The sequence below is a fragment of the Lolium rigidum genome, chromosome 3, assembly GCF_022539505.1.
Source record: "Lolium rigidum isolate FL_2022 chromosome 3, APGP_CSIRO_Lrig_0.1, whole genome shotgun sequence".
In the NCBI taxonomy this organism is placed as follows: Eukaryota; Viridiplantae; Streptophyta; class Magnoliopsida; order Poales; family Poaceae; genus Lolium; species Lolium rigidum.
Window position 1 is genome coordinate 223,227,995 of NC_061510.1, and position 8,496 is coordinate 223,236,490.

General features: G+C 39.4%; 1 pseudogene; it reads right to left on the bottom strand.

The window, feature by feature from the left end:
• Nucleotides 1-758: 758 nt before the first annotated feature.
• Nucleotides 759-8,253, bottom strand: LOC124703051 (annotated as a pseudogene).
• Nucleotides 8,254-8,496: the final 243 nt, after the last annotated feature.

An 8,496-nucleotide genomic window follows, 5' to 3' on the forward strand; every position in this document is an offset into this window, starting at 1 on the left:
CCGGCCATTATCTATCAGAATATACCAATTGTATTGCTTGGCATATGTATTATATGGAGAACAATATTACAAAGCAAATTGCTCAGAAAGTAATATTCCCGAAAGTGGGGGATAAACAATTTCTGAACATGTCTAGTGAAAACCTAACATATTTACTCACAATGTATTTAACAAATTCTATATTACATAATTATTTTCATGGGATTGGTATAAGACGACTTTAAGATGTGAACAATTAGGGGTAGTAAAACTCCCAAACTATAATTCGGTGATGATCGCCAAATCATATATATTGTACTTCTTTTCTATTAGTGAGTTTTCCCTAATGGTTCTTGATAAAAGATTTTTAATGAGACGGTATAAACACAAGTGTTTAGATATGCCATATCGCTTCTCCTTATACACAAGGCATATATGTTATTTTCTGAACTCACTAATGAGGTTTTCCATTTCCAAGGTTTTTCTCATATGAGTTACTGATGAGATAACAATCGCTATATGTTGTACTCCCTCCAATTTAGATTAGTTGAATCAACTTTGTCCACATATAAATATAGCTAGTTAACAAACGCAGGTTTACAAATGCAACAATTCATTCTCTCAATTCTTTTACTTCAAACACAGGTTTGATTTGTCGAAATTTGATGTATCGTAGATGTATCAAGGTGACCACAAATGATTGGAAGACATAACGTTTTTTTCTTGAAAACACCAAGTAAAACGTAAAGCATGCACATACTGCATGTACTCACATAACATTTACTAAAGATTGCTAGTTGACTTGAGTAAAACCACCCCACTAGCCGACCCAACCGTAAACCCTAGATTGGAAGTGAAACACAGACAATGAGACAATCAACCTCAGTCTGGGTCTGGCAATATGCTCAATTCAGAGGCTGTGAAGAAATCACAAACACCTGGATGGAGCTCAGGAGCTGTCCAGGGTAGAAATGTTTCCTGTCTACGGAACCATTGAACAAAAGATCTGTATACAGAACATTCGCTTCAGAAATCATAATGGTAAAATGGTCTCGAGCATCCAATGAGGTGAGGGACTTGATAGCTTCTCAGGATCTAGCTGATGATGATCAGCGAAAAAGCAATTTAAAAATTACCTAATCTCAAAGCCTCCAATTATGCCCTAAAGGACATAAAACAGGGCACCTCTGTTTCTCCAGTAAGCAGTGTAAATCAGGTAAGTACAAGTTGATGATGATGTTTTTGATGATGCTGATCCAGCTAATCTTCTCCAGGGCTACTGGAGTATAACTTCAAGGATTCTAAAGCCTCTCTGCAAATTTTTATTTTTGAATGATAAGTAAAAATGCCTAGAGGCACTGTTCTGAGTGAAAGATCATCGCGACAAGAACTGAGAAAGATCATCGAGAGGTTATCACTGTTCCCTAAACTTGAACGTAGCCAAAAAGGGACAAGGAGGATACCGTAACCCATCTTCGATCTCGACGTTCCCTGGGTCCAGTTTAAGACCATCAAGAAATACACCACATGCCTTTTCATACTCCTGGAGACAAGAGGTTAATACATACATAAAAAAGATTTACCACATTAAATGCAGAACATGTACTTCAAAATAGATTTTTGGCAGAAAATGCAGAACCGAACTGAACAACTTATCGCACCTTCAGTAACATTAGAGCAGTTCCTTCGCGATAGCAGGCCTTTGGGCAGCCAGGTCGCATCATCCTGAGCGCTTGAGCATCCTTCAAGGCCAGCCTCGCATCACCATAGCGAAGCCAGCATAGGCTCCTATTTGAAAGCAAGGTTGCATCGCCAGGGTCAAGTTCTATTGCCTAGAGCCAACAGACGGATAAAATATTAGCACAACTCTGCAAATTGTTCTTAGATTTGGCCGCAGCTTTTTCTTGTGCTTAGCTGAATCACTAAAACTAATTGAACGAAATGTATGCAATAAAGACAAGTCATCAATTACAACATTAACTTGCATAAGCATGTTAGAGGAAAACTGCCCGCTGAAGTCATAATCTGCTCCTGGATGCACAAAAATTTGAATCCATTTGTGACAAATACAGCTCAAAAAAGCTAAACGTCAATCGATACAGAGATACAAAATAAAAGAGAAATCATTGGAAATAAAAAAGAAGAATAGAGTACATAATTAGATTTTGTGTTCATTGGTGAGCCACTTGAGTAGTAAAAACCTTCTCATGATTGGATACTGGTTTCCCAACAATTTTGCATAACATTCCAGGAACACTCGGCATCATTACACCATACCATTTACTATTGGGCAATCATTAATCTATCTGCCATTCCACCTCCCAATCTCTAGAGAAGTACAAGTGTTTCCCATTTGCTTGGGCAGGTAGCATCTCGTGCATCTGAACATACTGTGGCTTTCAAGTGCAATGACAGGTCAGCAGTTAGCACATGATACACGTATGCTTGTACCCAGCGATTCTGTTCAGCCATTCTTGATTCTGATTAATGGAATGAACGTGCTCCATCTCAAGGGAAAAAATCCTTGACAATTAATGCCCAAGTTTACAACTTTACATGCCATTTCCATGCTGTGAGCCAGAAATTTTATTAATTGGATCCACCCTTGGGCAATACAAGGTGGTGAGCACATGTACATACTAAACGCAAGTTGTTCACAGATTTTTTGTAACATAACAAAGAACATGCAATACTCATTACAACGTAGTCCCACAAATGATGTGAACCTAGAGCATCAGGGTAACTTGCAACAGAAGATGGCCAGACGGCTTGAAAGAAATAGGGTTTGTTGAGCAGGCGAACAGAGATATACTGGAACAGGAACTTTAGACAAGAAATAGAGTAATTTACCATCTCCCTTCATTTGAACCACGTAAGGATCATCCATTTATAAAGACTACTTAGACATCCTAACTGAATCCAAGTTACAGATTGACAAGACTCACCTAGAAATGATTCAACCACAACCAGAATGCCTAATAGACTACCGACACATATGAAATCCACTTGCTAATTCCACGGAGTATATCTCTAAGCCAAATCCAAAACCATTCTTCTACTATTCTTCATGGATATCATATAGGTGTCAACTTCTCCCTCGTAGCCTTGTAATCTGGCTCTAGTATTAATCGCATCCTGCCCCTACACGTATATGCTGTTGCTACTGCTGCTGCATGGCCTCCTATGTCCACAACAATTAAATGTATGGCACAGTTCGTTCTGGCCCTGATCCAACTGCATCATGGATCAAAGCATGCACTACAAGAGATTACAGAAATATCAACGTAACAGGATGGGGTTAGAGACATTAGCATATCTGCAATCTCTATCAACTTGGCGACATTAACATATCTGCGAAGTGTGCAGAAAGTCTAATTGCCATAGCACATGCTATTCCAAGAAGGAAACAGACAAACAAGATAGCATGCCTTAGGACCTTCAAATTTTCTGAGAGATCAATAAGTCCATAAACTTTAAAAGGCAAGATTAGTAATTACCTCTCTATAAATGTGTGCTGCAGCATAATAGTTCCCATTCTTGAACGCTTCGTGCGCTCTAGATTTTGCACTAGCAAGCATCACTTTCTGAAACATTGAGAACACTCAAATGATATATAAGATTGAGTGCCACACCTAATCTCTTCCCAAGTGTAATAACTACTTTCTCTAAATCAATGCAATATTTCATCTCATTGAAAATTAATTAATATTAAACCTCATGTCTCCTGGTTTCTCCATAAAAAATAATAATAATAAACGTACTGTCCGCAGTTAGCAGAACTTTTTTATTTGTTTCAACTTCCACATGTTTCTGCTGTCCTCCCAATCTACATAGCTGACAGAAGTTAGTCTGATTTGTTTCTGATACAATTTTTTCATGTGCATTATCTAAATTGCTGATGACCACATCTTGCATCCTCTATAGAATCCCTAAGAACAACAACAAAGACTTCAGTAACAAATAAGTTGAGATAGGCTGCCTTTGCAGAATCCTCGCTGACCAGAATCTCATCAGTAAAAACTATTATTTTCTCTTCCCAATTTATTATACATTATTTTACCTTAGTCCTTAAATGCGCATCTCTATCCAAATTGATTCGATCAATTGGAAATAACCCTGGCTAGATTACTCCTTACAAGAATCAAAGGAGTTGATAACACATAACTGTCGTCTTGCTGATACACACAGGGGTAACTATAAATCACTATCCATGTTGCATACTACAAACTTAGCATGCAAGTGTCACCAAAGGTCATGTCAGGAAGACTTCAATTGACAAGTTTAACAGAACAGATAAAGGTAAATATTGAAACTGCTTTCACCAAAATCTTATTGCCCCCAAATGATTTAGCATGCAACACATGTGACATATTTTCGTTTCACCGACTCATAGCTAAAAAGCATAAGGCAATATGATTGGCATACTTAACAATCACGATAAAGTTAACTCTTAGCCACCAATTTTAGTTCACAATTACAAAATTCAACACAGGAAGAATGGACAATGAAGTGTGGTTTCAAGTGCTTTTCTCAAATAAGAACAATGAATTTCAAAAACCTCACACTAGGGAGACCTCTATCAAAAATCTAACAGCCAATGCACACAGTTGCACATTCAACCATTTAAATAAATATAATAATGGTGTTCTAAATTATACCTTTGCTGGGCGCACTGATTTTACATGACTAATGATTCCATCAACGCTCCAGTCACGAACACTAGGAATACGAGAAGTGACAGGAAACAGAATCTCAACATTTTCACGTCTACCAGAACGAGCAGCAATTTCTATAGGAGCACGTCCTAGCTGCCAAGATAACAAGCAGGATTAACTTAACATCGAAAACAGAAAATGACAAATCTGCAGCATGCAAGGTATATGAACAAGTGCTGAGCACATAGATATGGTATAAGATCAAATATATTCTAGAGTTTTGCATAACGTTAACTGTTACAAAAACCAAGTAGTGTCTCCTTTTGTTGTCCAGGACAGCAACCACAACTCAATAATAACATTGTTATTATAATCGGTCATATATAACAATACTATCCCAAAAACTTGTAGGATGAATCCAATAAAGAGTAATCTTCCTGACATTTGCAATTTCTGCTTCATTTTATCCTCCAAACTGTTAAGAACAACTGTTATATTTTCATCCAACAACCCAAAAGAGTTATTTGCGAGTTTAACTGTAACTTTTTTTGTTCAAAGGTAAACTCTAAAGGATGTTCTCCAATCTAGTAGATAGTCTAGAGCCATCACATGTATCTCTAAATAATAACATAATAGGATACTGAATGTGATATGTAGCTTCACTGTTTCATTCATGTAAGAAACAATATTTTTCTATTGCACACTAGAGTGAACCTTAAATAGCCAAAAACACACACTAAAAAACAGTATGTCAAATTTATTAAGATATGTTTCTTGAAGTTCACAATTTGAAACACTGAACAGTTTACTAGACTATCTCATGTTAGGTACGGACTGAAAGCGTTCATATAACAGCAAGGTGCCGGCAGCTTACACTGTCAGGAATATTAGCATCTGCGCCAGCCAGAACTAAGCACTTAAGGATATCAGTTGAGCCAGCGGTGGCCGCGATCATTAAGGGTGACTCTTTACAAGCACCATCAACATCAGCACCGGCCTAACAAATAAAAGCCTGGTTATATGATTCACAGAACACAGATGTAAACTGTGTCATAATTATTTGAGGAAAATTACAGAAAGTCAATGCGGTAACGTCCTCTCTTTATATTATTACAACCATGTGTAAGTTGATGTATGAAGATGACATGCCTCAAGCAGGAGCTTCACGCACTTCAGTGAGCACATTGCAGTAGCAATAAAAAGAGCTGTATAACCAGCACCACCCAAAGCTATCTTGTGCTGTTAAGAAAATTAGAAATTAGAAATCATGTCTAGCTACAACTGGCATACAACTTAAAGGACGGTAAGGGTCAAGACCTATTTATAGGATAGATAGCAGATATAAACCTACTGTGAGTAAAAACTTTTTGTCAAAATAATGAAATAACAAATTTAGCGTACACAAACATTGCAAAAGTAAACAGAATAGCTTCTTATATTATTTATGGAAGTTGATGAATCCTCATCATCCGTCTAGGAAGTCCGTGACCACTTCTAAAATGCATATGAAAGAAAAGCAGATAAAAGGACAAGAATGAGTTTCCAGCGCACCAAATTCATGGCCATACAAGAGGCAAAATTAGATCTTAACAACAATTGTGCATTGATGATCGAGCACTAATAAGCTGCAAATCAAGATCTTACACATCAATACAGTAGAGTGATGCTGCATTAAGACATTACTAAGCACGTTGGACCCAAATAGTCAGACTGTATCATGCAAGGACGGTAGAAACCGAAAGCATTAAGTACAATTTATACAGTTAGATTATGCATAGATAATGCCGAATGGTGCTCGGGAGCATCTGCTCCCTTTTGAAACTAACATTTTTCGTTCTTCAACCACATTCCGAAATATTCTCACATGTAGGTGACTCATTATTTTGTTCAGATTTCATGTTTCATGAAAACCTGTACAGTCGAGTCTCTAGACCCCACTTACCTAAAAGAGTCCGCCTGGTCACTGGTGGAACGTGTGCAGTGAAACAGGAAAATTCATCGCTCAAAAGAAGACTACAAGTTGATCATTAGATCAGAGAAAATGGGTTCGTTTGAAAAAAGATGAACAATGTTGCTCATGTTATCAAGACAATATTAATGAGACTATGGTTTGAAAACTGGAGCAGGTGAAGAGTAGGGATCCACCTTATTACAGCTTAAAGCTAAAGGAATAAAAACACAAGTGTGATACGACAAAGCCAGTCACATGAAAAAACTCAAATAGGTTAAAGCCGATGTAGAGGGAAACTATAAAATGATTAAGAAACTATTATTGTGGATTGGCAAGTTCAGAAAAGTAATACTAGGTGGGAGTGACCTTACGTCTGCATGGTGGTCCAACAAAACCTTCAAAATATCATCCCTCCCATGACGGGCAGCAATATGCAGAGCTGTCCCACCAAGGTTTAATGCATCAACATAAGCTCCTTTGGAGAGTACGAGCTCCACTATTTCACAGCTTCCTGCATAAAAGAGAGAGGATATATCTTTAGTCCACTATAGATTCTTTGTTCTTTGTTGCAAGTCCTTGTATGTGCAGTGATTTTCTGTCGCCATCCTATCTAACACGTGTTAAGACACTTCAAATAAGAAACAATTCTAGAACTCTAACTTAGAAGACATACTGAAATACAGAGTCAATAAATCATAATTATGGCTTGTGAATTGGTAGAGTATGCAGAATTTGGAAAGATTTTTTCAATCTTCAGACTTGGCTAAAATAAATTAACAATGTAGTTCGGAAATAATGGCCTGCTAGTTATTTTCTGCCATTTTTATTTTATATCTGCATGATATGAGGTCTACAGGGAAGAAAGAAAGAACTTCCGCATACAGCCAGCACCTTTACTCTTTTTCTTCAAACATTTGCCATTATACATAAGTAATGTCCACACAGAAATTTTGACTCCATGTCTCACTGATATATGAGTCCTCACTCAGTATAAATGTAGAAACAGAACACTTAATTAGGAAGGATAAGTATGTGCAATAGATGCTTTTTTGACAACAGATACTTATGGCGTAGAGATCGATACTACCTTCTTCTCCGACAGCAAGATGGAGAGGAGTAGTGCCACTGTCGTTGACCTTGTGTACATCAGCACCTTGATCAAGAAAGTAACGCACCAAATCCACATTCCGACGGCCAACCGCAAAGGTCAAAGGTGTACCGCCTGCCAGGGACACCAAAGCAGTTTTTCTTGGCGTGAGCGTAAGCAGTTTTTTATTTATTTCGAGAATGAGAATTAAAGCAACTTTTGTTTAAGCAGGGAAGAGGAAGGTATCGCACCGAACGGGCCGACATCGTCGACATCCATCCGGAGGTGCTCGACCAGGTAGCGGCACACGGGAGGCTGCCGCCGAGGACGGCGGAATGCAGCAGGCCATTGCCGTAGCCGTCCCTGACCGCGCCCAGCATCTCGGCGAGGCGACGGCCTTCCGCCCCCCTGCCCACCACCCTCGCGCCCCCTGAAACGCGGAACGGGTCGGCACCAAAATCAGCCACGGAACCATAGGGAAACCGGGAAGATGAAGAAAGTAATCGCACGGCGGAGGCAGGTAATTAAGTACTCTTGACGAAGCGGAGATCGCCGTCGAAGGCCGCCTTGAGGAAGGCCATGTCGAAGGTAGGGTTGGATGAGAATCGGCTGGGCTCGCAGGGAGGGAGGCCGCCGCGGCGCTCGAAGGCGGCGGGAGGGAAGAGAGGCGGATGCGGCGCCATGGCGACGCGGCTGGTGGCAGGTAGGGTTTTAGCCCGGGGTTGGAGACGGTGAGGAGGAGGGAGGGAAGGGAGGACGACGAGTGCGGGGACAGGAAATGGAAGATGGGAATGAAAGGCGAACTGGTAATACAGTAATTTGCA